This window comes from Rhinopithecus roxellana, chromosome 10 (genome assembly GCF_007565055.1).
Source record: "Rhinopithecus roxellana isolate Shanxi Qingling chromosome 10, ASM756505v1, whole genome shotgun sequence".
Lineage (NCBI taxonomy): Eukaryota > Metazoa > Chordata > Mammalia > Primates > Cercopithecidae > Rhinopithecus > Rhinopithecus roxellana.
In genome coordinates this window covers 16,874,349-16,891,406 of record NC_044558.1, presented here as the reverse complement: position 1 = coordinate 16,891,406, position 17,058 = coordinate 16,874,349, and the positions used below count along the sequence as shown (strand labels likewise).

Sequence of the window (17,058 nt, the reverse complement as noted above, 5' to 3'; positions counted from 1 at the left end):
ACTCCATTGAAATTGCCCACACTTAAATTCCCTCACAAAGCACACTCTTCCATCTGTGCAAATAAATGTTTTGAATTTATTTTTGAAGCAGGACAGTTGGGTTTCAGTCTTGCCTCTCTCATTGATTTCCTGTGTCACCTTAGGCAACTTCACCCCTCTGTGCCTCATTTTCTCATCTGCAAAGTGGGGGATAATAATAATCCTTACTTTACAGGGTTGTCATAAGAATTGACTCAATTAAACTATGTAACCTGGTCAAAACAGTGTCTGGCATGTTAATAAAGTACATTTCGGACTGGGTGTGGTGACTGACACCTGTGATCCCAGCACTTTGAGAGGCTGAGGCAAGAGGATCTCTTGAGCCCAAGAGTTTGAGCTTGCAGTGAACTGTCATTCTGCCACTGCACTCCAACCTGGGTGACAGAGGAAGAGCCTGTCTCAAAAAATAAATAAAAAAGGCTGGGCACAGTGGCTTATGCCTATAATCCCAGCACTTTGGGAGGCTGAGGCAGGCAGATCACCTGAGGTCAGGAGTTTGAGACCAGCCTGGCCAACATGGAGAAACCCCGTCTCTACTTATACAAAATATTAGGCAGGCATGGTGGCGCACGCCTGCAATTCCGGCTACTCGGAGGCTGAGGCCAGAGAATCACTTGAACCCAGGAGGTGGAAGTTGCGGCGAGCTGAGATCGTGCCATCGTACCCCAGCCTGGGCAACAAAAGCGAAACTCCATCTCAAACAAACAAACAATAAAACAAACAAAAATAAATAAAATGAAATAAAAAATATTTTGAATACTTAGATATCACTATCTTTCCTGCTACATTGGTAGTTTTACTGTTAACCAGTTCACTCCTTCCAAGGTCCCTTCCATTCCTCCCTCTTTCCTGCTTTACTTGGTTCAGTTTTCCTATGTATTTCAGTCTCTCCTACGGGCCAGGGCAATGAGACTAGTGAGCTAGACAGCACACTGCATGTTTTCATGGGGGCTTGAACCCATAGTTTTCATCTAATCACCCTAGTAGCTGCTGCTCCTCAGTTTTCTGTGGAGGCTCCTTTTCTTCTTTCTGCCTCTTGATTTCATTACATTTTGTCTTCTTATTCTAGTAGAACACGCTGAAGATGAAGATATCCATGCTATACCAAATCTGTCTTCTGTCTTGACTCTTCTCCTAGGCCTACACTTTACACTACATCTTAGTTGTCTTCACCTGTTAAAAAGGCACTTCAATCCCAAGATCTCCAACACAGAATGGATTCTCTCCCCACTGCAGTCCCCTTGCCTGGTTTTACCCTGTAGCCAATGGCACTACCACCCATCTGGACACCCATATCAGAATCCTCTTTCCCGTTTGACTCCTCCACATCAATCATATGACAATTTGGCTTGCTTCTCAAATGTGATCTCTCTTCTCTATTCTCATGGTTTTAGTTCAGGCCTTCATTATTTTTCTAGTTCTTCATGGTTCAATCTTGGTAGGTTTTATGTGTCCAGGAATTTATTCATTTCTTTTAGGTTTTACAACTTGTTGGCAGATAGTTGCTCATAATTGTCTCTAATTCTTTGCATTTCTGTGGTCTTAGTTGTTATGTTGCCTTGTTTATTTCTGATTTTATTTCTTTGGGTCTTCTCTCTTTTTTTCTTTTCTTTTCTTTTTTTTTTTTTAAGACTGAGTCTTGCTCTGTTGCCAGGCTGGAGTGCAGTGGCACGATCTTGGCTGCCTGCAACCTCTGCCTCCCGGGTTCAAGCAATTCCCCTGCCTCAGCCTCCTGAATAACTGGGACTACAGTTGTGCTCCATCACTCCCGGCTAATTTTTTATATTTTTAGTAGAGATGGGACTTTGCTATGTTGACGAGGATGGTCTCAATCTCCTGACCTTGTGATCTGCCCGCCTCGGCCTCCCAAAGTGCTGGGATTACAGGTGTGAGCTACTGTGCCTGACCTTTTTTTCTTAGTCTAGCCAAAAGTTTGTTGATTTTTTTTATCTTTTCAAAACACCATCTTTCTGTTTCATTGATTTTCTGTATTTTTTGTCTCAATTTCATTTATTTCTGCTCTGACCTTTATATTTCTTTCCTTCTACTAATTTTGGTTTGGTTTGTTCTTGCTTTTGTAGTTCCTTAAGGTGTATATTTAGATTGTTTATTTGAAGTCTTTCTACATTTTTTATATAGGCATTTATTGCAATAAATTTCCCTTTTTCTACTGCTTTTCTGTATTCCATAGATTTTGATATGTTGTATTTCCATTTTCATTTGTTTCAAGAAATTTTTAAATTTCCCCCTTAATTTCTTCACTGACCCACCGGTCATTCAGGAGAACGCTGTTTGATTTTCATGTGTCTCTGTCTTCTCTGAGGTTTCTCTTTTTATTGATTTCTAGTTTTATTTCATTGTGGTCAGAAAAGATACTTGATATGATTTCTACTTGTTTGAATTAGTTGAAACTTGTTTTCTGGCATGAGATATGGTCTGTTCTGGAGAATGTTCCATGTGCTGATGAAAAATATGTGTATTCTGCAGCAGTTGGATGAAATGCTCTGTAAATATCAGTTAGGCTTATTTGGTCTTGTGTGTAGTTTAACTCTGTTGATTTTCTGTGTGAATAATCTGTCCATTACTGAGGATGGAGAGTAAAATCCCCTACTTTTATCGTATTGCAGTCTATATCTCCTTTTTCATCTATTAATGTTTGCTTTATACAGTTGTGAGCTCTGGCATTGGGTGCACAGATATACAAATATATAAATATTATAAAATTGTTATATCCTGTTGCTGAAATGACCCTTTTATCATTATAATAACCTTTGTCTGTTTTTAAAGTCTTTGATTTCTAGTCTATTTTATCTAATTATAGCTACTGCTGCTTTTTTTTGTTGTTTCCAGTTGCATGAAATGATTTTTCCGTTCCTTCACTTTTAGTCCATATGTGTCCATATAGGTGAAGTGGGTTTCTTGAAGGCAACATATAGTTGGGTCTTGTTTCTTTTTCCACTCAGTCACTCTATGCCTTTTGATTGGAGAATTGAGTCCATTTACATTTAATGTTATTGTTATTTCATCACCCAGGTATTAAGCTTAGGACCCATTGTAATTTTTCCCGATCCTCTCCCTCCTTCCACCCTCCACCCTCTGATAGGCCCCAGCATGTGTTGTTCCCCTCTATGTGTCCATGTGTTCTCATCATTTAGCTCTCACTTATAGGTGCAAGCATGTGGTATTTGTTTTTTGTTCCTGGAACACCAATAATTCCTGGATTTGGTCTGTCGAGGTAATTTTCTATATCTTGTGGGTGATCTTTATTCCTTTTCACTCTTTTTTTTCTTCTTAATTCTTTGACTGTGTACTTTCACATAGCCTGTCTTTAATGAGGGAAGTCTGAAAGAGGATATCCCATTAATATGGAAAGGATGGTTAGGGGTTTGTGCCTAGGGGAACCAACCTGTGGAATGTATCTCCTGCTGCATGGTGCTGCTGATTGGACACTCTGATTTAGCACTTTCTTTCTTCCTTTCTTCCTTTCTTCCTTTCTTCCTTTCTTCCTTTCTTCCTTTCTTCCTTTCTTCCTTTCTTCCTTTCTTCCTTTCTTCCTTTCTTCCTTTCTTCCTTTCTTCCTTCTTCTTCCTTTCTTCCTTTCTTCCTTTCTTTCTTTCTTTCTTTCTTTCTTTCTTTCTTTCTTTCTTTCTTTCTTTCTTTCTTTCTTTTCTTTTTTGAGACAGAGTCTCATTCTGTTGCCCAGGCTGAAGTGCAGTGGCACGATCTTGGCTCACTGCAAGCTCCGCCACCCAGGTTCACACCATTCTCCTGCCTCAGCCTCCAAAGTAGCTGGGACTACAAGCACGTGCCACCACACCTGGCTAATTTTTTTTTTTTTTGTATTTTTTAGTAGAGACAGGGTTTCACCATGTTAGCCAGGATGGTCTCTATCTCCTGACCTCGTCATCCGCCTGCCTTGGCCTCCCAAAGTGCTGGGATTATAGGCATGAGCCACCGCACTCAGCCTTGGCATTTTCTTTGGCCAAGTTACAGAGCAGAGTTTCCAGGGCTGGGGATGGTAGTTCCTCTTCCTTTCCTTGTGTCTGGCAGCCTTCAGGGATATTTCTACCTACGGCACCTGGTATGCTTCCTGTGGTTTGAGGCAGGGACAGGTTTCCTGCTAGGGAACCCAGGATGGTGGAGAAGCTTGTTGCCCACCTTTATCTCACTTTTTCCAGTGTAGAAACCATGAGTAAGGGAGGTTTTCCACACTTTTGATGCCAGGAAGGAGGAAGCATGTGCTAGATATGGAAGTCTGATTTTCTTACTCTCTGCTCAAAGTTGTTTCACTTTTCTGTGGTCTCAGGAACTATCTCCTCCTCATATTTGAGTTCTATATATTGCTAGTGATAATCTCAGCACTATATATTTGTTTTTGGTTTTCTGTGGGGTTGGGGCGGGGAAGGGGCTAAAGCCATTTTGGAGCCCTATTTTTCTCTTTATAGAAGACTAGCCTTTGAGGTTTCTCTACTTCCTATCTTCCATTCCATCAATCTATCCAATCTAACACACTTTCTTTTTTCCCCCTCCAAACAGTTTTAGTGAATGGTAGTACTGTACCACATGGTATACCAGTTCAGTGTGAGAATTTCCTAATAAATCTTTTCTAACTGATACCTAAAACCGCTTCCTTTTATATCATCCAAAGGTCCATCCCAAGCTGAGGGAAGAGAAGCCCGGGTTTTAAGTTTCTTGGACGACATTTCCAAGACAATGTGCTCTCTCTTTATAAGGAGAGGGTGACAGGGAGAGACCAAATTTTAGCCTCAAAGAAAGAAGGATTACCAGGCAATAAATATACTGCTCCATCTTTCTCATGAGGCCTGCCGGCCCTTAAAAAGGAACTACATCCTTAACCCACAGCTATTTTTCGAAGTGGCAGTGGCTCACAGTATTTCTTGCAGTGGAGGGCCCTGGACTCCTTCTGGAACCTCTACCACCAGCAGTAGTGGGTCAGGGCATGGTTGGCCTTGGTCATCTTGTGCATGTCATGTTTCCTCTTGATCACTGAGCCCTGGTTGCAAAAAGCCTCCAGCTTCTCTGGGTAGCATCAACATCCCCTGGTGCCACTTAGTGATCATCCTTTATGGCCAGGAAGTGGTGACATTGGTAGGGTAAGGATCCAGGGATCCAGGAGAAATGGCCTCCCTTGAAGGTGGGTACCAGTCCAATCACAGGCTCATAGTTTTTCACTGCTTAGTGGAAGACGGAGTAGGGCAGGAGTTCCTAACCCACAGGCCACCGACGTGTGGTAAGGTTCATGGGCTGTTAGAAACCAAGCCGCACAGCAGGAGGTGAGTGGTGAGCAAGCAAGGTGAAAAAGCCAGCAATACCATCTGAGCTCCGCCTCCTGTCAGATCAGCAGCAGCATTAGATTCTCATAGGAGCATGAACCCTATTGTGAACTGCACATGCAGGAATCTAGGTTGCACACTCCTTGTGATAATCCAATGCCTGATGAAATCATCAATCCCTTCCAGCCTTCTCCCATCAACCCCCTCTCCCCTGTCTGTGGAAACCAGTTTCTGGTGCCAAAACAGTTGGGGACCACTGGTGTAGGGGTTGCGTTCAATAGTTGGCTGTTCCCCTGCAGAAGCATCATGGTACTTCTCATAGCTTCTAGAACATGAGTCATGCAGGATCTGGCTAGTACTTTGTTTTCTTCCTTCGTCATCATACTGGTTAATTTACTGATTATGGGGGTCTTCAAACACAGAGCTTGTTAACATTGTTGGAGCAGCTTTTATGAGCTGAGTCTCCTTGAGTTCCTGATCATTCTTCTCCTCCTCAGTTACTTCAGCCACTGGCTTGCCATAATGTTCCTTGTCAATCAAGGGATCTCTGAATTCAGGACCCTAGCAACTCCACCTCACCTGAGTTAGCCCTGGAAGCTGCAAGACAGTCCACGGCACACCTAGCTCCAGGCCTGCTCCCTTACACACTTTTTCTTTTTTTGAGACTGAGTCTCGCTCTGTCACCCAGGCTGGAATGCAGTGATGCGATCTTGGTTCACTGCAAGCTCTACTTCCCGGATTCCTGCCATTCTTCTGTCTCAGCCTCCCGAGTAGCTGGGACTACAGGTGCCTGCCACCATGCCTGGCTAATTTCTTGTACTTTTAGTAGGGACGGGGTATCACCGTGTTAGCCAGGATGATCTCGATCTCCTGACTTCATGATCCTCCCGACTCAGTCTCCCAAAGTGCTGGGATTATAGGCGTAAGCCACCATGCCTGGCCCCCTTACACCCTTTCTAAAGCACAATCCTGTTTATTAATTCAACCATGTATTCACTCATTCACTCATTTATTTAATAACATGTAATATAAACACACTGTGTGCCAGGAATTGATTATTTTATTTCCCTCTTTAAGTTCCTTTAACGGTGCCTTGACTCCTTGTTATTTGTGCCTATTGTACGTTCTGTGTTCCTGCCTCCACCTCCTGCCCATTCCCTTGATAAACTGCTACATGTTCTTCATAACTCAGCTCAAATTTCTCCTTATTCATTCATTAAACTCTGCCCAGCACTGAGGACATATAGCAATAAACAAAACTGACAGATATCCCTGCTCTCACAGAATTTACATGAGGGAAACAGACAATAAATAATTCAACGAGTTCTTCAGATTGTAATAGCTGCTGTGATAAAAAAGCAATGTAATGCAATAGGGAGGGAGAGAGAGTGAGCGTGTGTGTGTGTATATGTGTGTGTGTGTGTGTGTGTGTGTGTGTGGGTTTAGGCAGGGTAGGGGTATAGTTTAAATAGGGTGGTTGGTAATTGAAATCTTTTCTGATGAGGTAGCACTTGAGCTGAGAACTGAATGAAGTGAGTGAACCATGTAGCAATCTGGAAGAAGAGCGCTCTAGGGCAAGGGCAGAGCAAGTGCTAAGGCGCCGTGGCCGATGCATGTCAGAGCGCTGGAGGAGGAACATGGAAGTTGGAAGCCATTCAGTGAAAGGAAGCACAGCAAGTCTCTGTTTGTGCAAACCCCTGGTTTTGCACAGCAGCATCAGGCACTCATTTCCCTGTGCTCAGGTAGCGCCTGGTATTAAATTGTACTGGTATGACATGGTATATGGTTGTCGTTATTTGTTTATGTCTGTCTAATTGCTAACGACACTGCATGCCCTGAAGGGTGGGGACCATTTTGTACTCTTTTTTTTTGTATCCCTAGGGCCCATCCCTGTGCTTGTCAGGTACTTGGACCTTTGCTAAATGGGTGAGTCAGAGGCCCTCAAGATGCTTTCTTATGCTTGAGTCACTTAATTGGGTTTCTTTGTTCTTACTTCTCCCGTACTCTTCTGGAGTAGGGCTTTCATTACCTGTTTCTCTTAACACTTGGTATTGATGTTTGACCAGCATTGGCTACTTCCCTCCGGGAACCTTGAGTCTCGGACATTCCTGTGTTGATTTCCATTTGTGACCCTGTACTCCTCCTCAAAAAAAAAAAAAAAAAGAAAGAAAGAAAGAATTTTTTTTTTTGAGACGGAGTCTCGGGCTGTTGCCCAGGCTGGAGTGCAGTGGTGCGATCTTGGCTCACTGCAAGCTCTGCCTCCCGGGTTCACGCCATTCTCCTGCCTCAGCGTCTCGAGTAGCCAGGACTACAGGTGCCCGCCACCTCGCCCGGCTAATTTTCTGTATTTTTTTAGTAGAGACGGGGTTTCACCGTGTTAGCCAGTATGGTCTCGATCTCCTGACCTCGTGATCCGTCCGCCTCAGCCCCCCAAAGTGCTGGGATTACAGGCGTGAGCCTCCGCGCCCGGCCTCCTCAGATTTCTTATGTGTTGCAGTGATAAGTATGGCCTGTGTGGGCATTGCCACTAAGGGCTCTACATGTTGGAGCTGTGGAAAGGCTCATACTGACAGCAGTAATAAAGGAGGATAAATGCAGAAGGCAGGGGCAGAATATGGAAGGACTTGCAAGTTGAGCGATAATAAAAATGTTGGCAATTGACTGTTATTGTTTACAAAAATCATGCTGAGATTCTACTTTTAATATTTTACAAATACTTCATTATTTATTGTCATAACCTTTTTTTGTGCTAGAGTGAATACGTTTTAAACTTTAGCTTATTTTTCGATGACCAAAATGTCATATATGCATATATTATAATAACATGGTTTTATAAGATCCTGAAAATAGATGACATCTATAAAATGAGACAACGTCTCTCTCTCTTTTTTTCTCTCTCTGTTTTTCTTAGAGCAGGGAGTGGTGGGTTGTTTTTAAAGATAAGTATCTCAAAAATTACAAATACAGGTGCAAATCACTAGCAAACAAAAAAGTCCCTAAATTGTTGAAATAGGTTTTATCATGAATATGAGCAAAGTTTATATATCTTATTACAAAACAATTTTGGGCTGCTTACTGAAACCTACTTACTCTAATTTCATACATAATTACAATGTTGCTATCTATTTCATTAAGTCACAGCAGATTAATAGTAATAAATTAACAGGACAGGAAAGGTGGTAGAGGAAATCATAGCAACAAAACAGATGGAAGGATGCCAGATTGCATAGAGGCAGGAAGACTTAGAGAAACAGACTTCGAGTCCTCAAAATGGTAGCCATGACCTCTACACCCAAGACAAAACAACTCAGGCACCCTTTCAGTCACTGCTATATAAGTGTGCAGTGACTTATCTGCAGTGCCAAATCAAAAGACTCATTTTTTTTTTAAGTTTGTTTGTTTGGGTTGTTTGTTTTCAAATTCCATTTGGTAGCAAAGCCTAATTTGTACTTGTTTGGCAGCAAATCTTATCTGAACTGATGTGAGGCAACTTAGGAAGTTCATTCTAATTTGTGGGAATATGTTTTGCTGCAGAAATAAAGTGTTAATTACAGACCTTATTTGGGGTGGGATGAATATATGGTATAAGCACCATGTTCCCTTTACAAAATTAAAAACATTTGGTTGCAAGGGTTTTGGTTAAAGGTTGTGTACCTCTGTAGTACAGTCATGAATGTCCAGAATGATGAGTGTGGTTCATAAGATCAGAAATGCATCCTTTGGCCAGGTGCAGTGACTCATGCCTGTAATCCCAGCACTTTGGGAGGCCGAGGCGGGCAGGCCTCTTGAGGTCAGGAGTTTGAGACCAGCCTGGCCAGTATGGCAAAACCCCATCAATGCTAAAAATACAAAAATCAGTCATGCATGGTGGCACACGCTTGTAATCCCAGTTACTTGGGAGGCTGAGGCAGGAAAATCGCTTGAGCCCAGGAGGCGGAGGTTGCAGTGAGCCAAGATTGTGCCACTGTACTGCAGCCTGGATGGCAGTGTGAGACTCTGTCAGGACGAAAGGCAAGGAAAGGAAAAGGAAAAGGAAAAGGAAAAGGAAAAGGGAAGGGGAAGGGGAAAGGGAAAGGAAGAAGGAAGGGAGGAAGGGAGGAAAGAAAGAAATGCATCCTTCATACGATAAAGTGAAGAAAATTATTTGAAAGCTTTGCATTTACAAAGTGTTCATTAAAGTGATACGAAACTTAGTGTTTTTGGAAAGCCAACAAGTGTTTATAGTATACTTTAGAGATTCTCTCCTTCTTTCTCTGTGTGTGTGTTGGGGGGTGTGTATGTGTTTCTGAGTCCTTTAAGATGAAGTTACATTTAAAATCTGTGGGATATATTTGCTCTTGCCTTGCCCAAATTGGGATTTCTTAGCAACCAATGAATTTTTGATTAAAAAAACCAAAGCAAAAACGAAACTGGGATTTCTGTGCTGTGATCAGGAACATGATCTTTAAGGTTGTTGGCGTTACCTTGAGTACAAGTGATCTCAGTGAGATAGCTATTGATAAATGTGAATTTGCATTTTAAAACTTTCCAAATTCATAATAGGAGTTTTCTTTTGTTTTATTTTCCCTGCTGAGGATTCTGCTGTTAAGGAAGAAGAAAGTTTGGGTGCCAACTAAAGGAAACAGTGTCTGTGTTTGCAATGCCAATGAGCTTACCCAGGGGGAATTGTTAAATAGCCTAACGATTATTCTAGCTCAGCAATCCTAAAGATACGAAAATGCAACTTTGGACATTAAGGATGGGAGTTTTAAAAATCTGCCCAAGTTCTAGCAGGAGTAAAGAATTGAGAAACATGAAAAATCCACACTGAATAATAAAATATTACTAAGTTAAATTTTCTCTGCTACAAAATAATACACGTCCATGGCTTAAAATTCAATTATAGAAATAAATTAACTGAAATAGTGAAAGTGACTCCTATTACACTGTAACCTCGCTTCCATAAAAATACCAGTAGAATGTTGGCTTATATTTATTTGTTATTCTTTTTTACATAAGTTAATTCATACCACATAATTTATTGCAACATGCGGTCTCCCCCTACCTTAATGAATATATATCTTGCTGTCTATCCTAGCTAGTAGTTAATGTCACCACCTCATTTTCAATTGTATAGTAGAATTCCATTTTAAAACTCTACTATAATTTTAAACAGATAGTTTTTTGAAGGGTTTTTCCCCCCATGGTTATTTTACTTTCTTCCCTTTTCATTGTCATCTGTTTTTTTTTTTTTTTTTTTTTCCCTTAGGCACAAGTAGGAAAATAAAAAGCCTAGATCTGATTAGAAAAAGCTGTAAATAGTGAGATAAATGCTGTTTGTAAATGGCAGATTTCCAGTTCTGCAGAACAAACAGCACCATTCTCTCAAAAAGATAAAACAAATGTCTTTTTTGCATTTTAAAGAGCATTCAGCTGTTACTAGTAATTGGATCAATAACTCTCAAATTCAAAAATTAAATTTCCCTCAGTTGTACAGAACATTAAAATTTCTGGTGGAAATCAACCTTTTCATAAAAACAAACTTTCACATTTAAAATTGGAAACAGAATATCTGTGCTCTTCTTCAGAAAGCATTTATTTATTTATTTATTTTTTAATTGACAGAGCTCATCAGTCATTCAAAGGTCAGAAATAATAGGGAATAAGGCACTCTGATGACCTGAGTCCAGGTAAACAAGAGAATATGACTGGAGCACTTTCACCACAAATTAGAGCAACAATTCCATTGTCCTTCTTCTGTCATTCTGGCTCATCTCTTTTAGCCTTTCCCTAGCCATGGTTGTCTCCCTGCATTAAGGTCCTCCCTACTGTATGTAATTCTACGATTTTTCTCCCAGGAGGAACAAGAATAGTAATTAAGATGAGCACCCATGACCCACCTTACAATACTATTGCAACTTACCTATGTTAGCTTCCTCATTTCATTCCTTTCCTGCCTTTCAGAGCTAACTACTATCCTGAATTTTGTGATAAACATTCCTTTGTTTACAAACTAATTTTTGTCAAACGTATATTGCTCCTAAATAATAAATATGTAGTTATGCTTTTCTGAGATATCTTAAAAGGGTATCTTATTGTGCATAATCTTCTATGACTTTTTTCACTCAACTCTAAGTTTCGAAGAGTAATCTGTACTGAGGAACACAGTGGTTGCTCCCGCATGTTCATTGCTATAGTCTATTTTGTTAACAGAATATACTAGAATTTATTTCTCTTTCTTGCAGTTTTATGTATTTATAAATTTTATTATTATGATTTCTTATTCTAGTCATACATTATTGGGGAGTCTGTTTTTTTTTGAGATGGAGTCTCGCTTTGTCACCCAGGCTGGAATGATGCAGTGGCGGGATCTCGGCTCATTGCAACCTTCTCCTCCTGGGTTCAAGTGATTCTCCTGCCTCAGCCCCCGAGTAGCTGGGATTGCAGGCATGTGCCACCACAGCTGGCTAATTTTTTTTGTATTTTTAGTAGAGACAGGGTTTCACCATATCAGTCAGGCTGGGCTTGAACTCCTGACCTTGTGATCTTCCCGCCTTGGCCTCCCAAAGTTCTTGGATTACAGGCATGAACCAGCATGCCTGGCAGGGAGTCTGTTTTTAAATCCCATTTAAATTAATCTTTAGAAATTAAACTGTACAATTAATTAAAATTTCATTTTAAACTTAAACGTTTAAAAAATTAGTCTGCTATTGATTTCTAACTCTACTGCCTTACAAACAGATGAGTCAAGATCAGAGGTCAGTGAATCACCACCCTATGGGCCACACTTGGCCTGTCACCTGTTTTTCTACAGCTGGCAAACTAAGAATGGTTGGTACATTTTAAATGGTCAAACAACACAAAAGAAGGATAATATTTTGAGGTGTGTAAAAATTACATAAAATTCAAATTTAGCGTGTCTTACATTAATTGGAACACAGTTAAGGTCGTTTGCTTATGTGTCATCTATGGCTGCTATTGAGCTACACAGTGGTAGACTTGTGTAGTTGCAACAGAGACCACTGACCTCCAAAACCTTAGCTTTTGTTATCAGGTCCTTCACACAAAAAGGTTTTTAAACCCTTTTCTAGATGATGCAAATTCTCAGAAATGTGTTAAGGTATCCTGGTTAATTTTTACAAATATTTCTTTTGGGTTTGTTGAGTATGTGTATTCTCTAATTGCTATACGCCACATATGTATTATACGTATGATATATATATATTGATATAGGTCTCTATATAAGTAATCTATATATATATCGAGAGAGATGGAGATAGATATAGAGATATATAAATAACAGTGGGTGTTGAAATAGCTACACTATGATAATAGGTTTTTCAATTTCCTCTTGCAGATTTTATCATTATGTGATGACCTTTCCTAGCCACAATGTTTTTTTTATCTTGAAGTCCATTGCATGTGATGTCAACATAGCTATACTAGCTTTAATTATTACATAATTGATATATCTTAAGCTTTCCATGTTCTTATGTTTGTAAAAACATATAGCTATATCTTTAAAAACTGCTTTGACTCTGTCTTTTAACTAGAGAGTTTAGCCCATTTATATTGTGATTATTTACGTGTTTGAATGTTTTTCTCCTCAGTCTTTACCTTCGCTCTTTCTATGTCTCCTTTTCTTCTACATTTCTTTTTTCTTGCTTTTTAATGGCCTACAGAGGAAAACTGGTTGTTAATATTTGTTTACTTCTTATTCTTTTTCCCTTCCTCTACTGGTTTGGAATTTCTACATCACGTTTCCGTTCTTTTAGAGTCTTTAAAATATTGTGGAGTGTAACAGTCAAAACCATGTTCTCTGCTTGAATTCAAATCCCAACTTCATCACATACTAACTCTACGATTTGTGACCTTTGTGTGTGTGTGTGTGTTTACCTGTAAAATGGAGGTTGTGAAGTACCATATGGATCATTTCTCTTAAAATCTTACTGTGAATATTTTTCTTAAGGACACTTAAAATTAATATATTAACCTCCTCAAAACAATACAAGAACCTTAGAATGACTTAACTCTAATTATCCTCCTTCTGACTTGTAAGTTATTCTCCAGCATTTAAATTGTGTCTTTTAAGCCTCACAAATTTCATATTATTTATTAATATTATTTTGTACAGACCAGGCCTCTTTATATTAACCCAGATATTTATCAGTTTATTTCTTCACCATTTTTTCTTGTATTCCAGTATTTCCTACTGGGTCACTCTCCTTCATTTGCAAGTGTATCGCAGAAGTTCATCTAGTGAAGGTGGTAAAAAGAATAGTTTTTAATCTAAAAATGTCTTAATTCCATTTTTGTTCTGAAAATATAGTTTTTCTGGACACTAAATTATAGGTCAATGGTTATTTTCATTCAACATTTTGAAGATATTTCACTGTCTTCTGGCTGCCATATTGCTGCTGAAAATTATTCAGTCTACTTGTTTTTCTTTTGTAGGTAATATTACCCCCCTCGATGATTTTAAGTTTGCCTTTTCCCTTGGTGTTTTGAAATTTCACTGTAGTTTATATTGGTTTGCTTTTTTTCATGTATCTTACGTGATACTTGTATATGTACTGCCTCTATTTCATTTTCTTTTCAGGTATCCTACTTGATACATGTACATAGCCAGGACTTCCTTTTTGTGTAGATTCATGTTCTATATTAATTTTGGAACATTGTTAGCTCTTGCCTTTACTCCAGTGCATATCAAAGTATATTTTATGCAGGATCCAGGTCTCTCATTCTGGGATTCTAATTAGAGGTGAGTAATCTCTTAACATTCTCTATATTCCATCTCTCTTAATGTTTATTATTTTCTCTCTTTTTTCACCTTCTGTGATGCATTCTGCATAATTTCTTCATATGTAGCTTACATTATTCTTTTCAACTATGTTTAATTCACTCTTTAACTCATTTATGGGGTTTTATATTTTAGCAGTTATATTTTTCCTTTCCAAAAGTTCTAGTGGGTTCTTTTTCATGTATGCCTAGTCATCTTAGATAGGTTTTTATTTATGATTTTAATTTTTCATTTCTTTATACAGCCAGATCATAGCTAATTAGTTTTTTTGCCTCATAAATCAAATTATGTTTATTTATTCTGCTAACACTCATGTCAGCAGAATTTTCTTATATGGCTTGAGATCTTTGATTATGAATTCCTATTTGGTTGATGTTTATTTGTGGGAAATTCTGGGACACTAACTTGAGGTTATTTTTCTCCAAAGAGGATTTCTGTCTATCTCTCTTGAAGAGGAACTTGTGGACCCAAGGACCTGAAACTATACTGACTTCCTTCCAGCAGAGTCAGCTAATATGGGATTTAAAAGATTAGCTTCTTCACCTTGTAGCCAGTTTAAGTCTTATTTAAAAGATTACTGCCCACCCCACCTGCTTCAGCAATTTTGTTTTGTTTTGTTTTCGTTTTGGACCCTGAGAGATTCCCTTTACTATCTCAGAGTCCTACAATGCATATCAAAGTATATTTTATGCAGGATCCAGGTGATGTGTAGCTGGAGAACTTTTCAAATCACCTAATTTACCTTTCTGTGTGAAGCTTAAAAAAATACATGCCAACTCTCTACACACATTTAAGTATAGTGTATAAGATGGGGAGTTTTTTGCCTGAAGGAGCTCCCAATGTCCTCTATATTTTATTTTGTTTCCTCTTTTTTCTTAGATTTTCATTACCTTTTCCATGTGTTTCATTTGGTCTCTTTCCCCTTTTTCCTTCTTTCAAAATTCTCTCTTGATTTACCCTCTTACCTCAGCTACACTACTGGATTCAACTAAATTATTATTTCAAATTATAATTATTAGTGAGTCCAAAAGCATTTGTTGAATGAATGACCATTTCACACTCATTAAATTCTTCAAAAGATTCAAGTTCTTTTCAGAACTTCAGTGCTTTTTACTCAAGTAACACTGGTTGGATTTTTTCCCTTTATGGAAAACTAATTCTTGATTATTAAAAAAGATGGAAAAGCAAAAGATATCATCCATGGGTAAGCAATGTTGTATATGCATTTATTTATTTTTAACTAATATAATTTCTTTTTGGTGAAAATAGAGGATATATTTGGAAAAAATTTCCTTTTTAAGAATACTTCCTGTCATGCTTCAAAATTTCTATACATTTACAGTTACATATTACAAAAGAAATTAGGGCATTTTGACATTTGAAGGCTAAAGCAAATTGAGTTTGTTAACTCATATGGGTGTAAAGAACCATAACTAACAAGAAATATAAATATCAGTTACAAAGTAAGAAGCAAGCCCAAGCACCTCCTAAAGTGAGAACAAATATAATAATCCATGTAATTTGGTTTGTTCTTTCAACAATGTGAAATAATAACAATGGTGGTAGCCAACCTGAAATTACTTGTCTACCAAGTTATACTTAGAAGATTTAGATAATAATAATAATAATAATAATAATAATAATAATAATATTCTAAGCTACAGTGTACCTTTTCTAGATTTACTCATGGATATGTTTTACGTTATATGGCTTTAAGGCTGTGAGTCTACAGAGGTATACACAGCAGTCCCTAAATTATACTCATACATCAGAATGGGGAGTGGGAGTGAACAGGGATGTTTGAAGAATTCTTCTGACTCTTGGGTAATGTGGAGATAGCTCTTACTCCCCAGATAAAATTCGGTCATTATAATTGCCCCACATTTTCTGTATGTAGCATTAACACCCAGCTGTAGACTCTGCTCCTATATTTTGGGACAGAGTATTGCTCTGTCGCCCAGGCTAGAGTGCAGTCACATGATCTTGGCTCACTGCAACCTCTGCCTCCTGGGTTCAAGTGATTCTCATGCCTCAGACTTCCAAGTAGCTGGGACTACAGGCATGCACTGGCACACCTGGCTAACATTTGTATTTTTAGTAGAGATGGGGTTTCGCCATGTTGACCAGGCTAATCTCGAACTCCTGTCCTCTGGTGATCGGTCGGGCTCGGCCTCCTAAAGTGCTGGGATTACAGATGTGAGCCAGCGCACCTGCCCTGCTCCATATTTTGAATGCCCCATTCACTCCAGGTATCTATCTCCATTCTACATCATTCCTACATCATTTTCATCCCAAATGCCAACCTAAACCAATAAGATTTTCAAAAAGGAAAAACTTGTGTATAGTGATACTCCAAATAGGTAAGTTTGACATAGATTCTTAACAAAAGTATAAACCAGATTATTAACAATGGTTTTAGTGGGGATCACTAATACCAGAATGGGTTAATCTGAAAACAGATCTTAGCTAACTAGTTTCCTTTTTTTTTGAAAGAGTTTCTTGGACCAGTAGATTTGGGATGCCAGAAACAGTAAATGTTTATTTCAGCAAAGCATCTAGAAAAACTTCATGAACTGCATGTTGGTTATGGTATGGTTGCATGAACCAAAGTGCTTGAAAAGTATTGGTTCATAACTGACTGTTATCTTGGAGATCTATTTTGGCGGTGGACTGTCTGAAGATATAGGGGAAAAGAAACCCCAAACCTAAGTGTTCTTTTCTATTTTCTTATTCAACAATCAACATAGAAGACTTCTGTAAGCTCTGGTTACCAAGAAGTGTGTGAGAATTTCCCCTACCAGCAATCAATCAATCAATCCTGCAGCAGACAGAAGCTGGGTGTCTTCAATTCAATTCTGATACTATCTACCTGGAGATAATGTCAGATCCTACAGGTTGAGGGCTCAGTCCTGCAAGACTACACCGACTTTGATGCCAATCAAAAAA

At 38.9% G+C, this 17,058-nt stretch overlaps 1 pseudogene; it reads right to left on the bottom strand.

Moving 5' to 3' along the window:
* Positions 1-4,972: 4,972 nt before the first annotated feature.
* Positions 4,973-7,402, bottom strand: LOC104666400 (annotated as a pseudogene).
* Between the last annotated feature and the right edge of the window lie 9,656 nt (positions 7,403-17,058).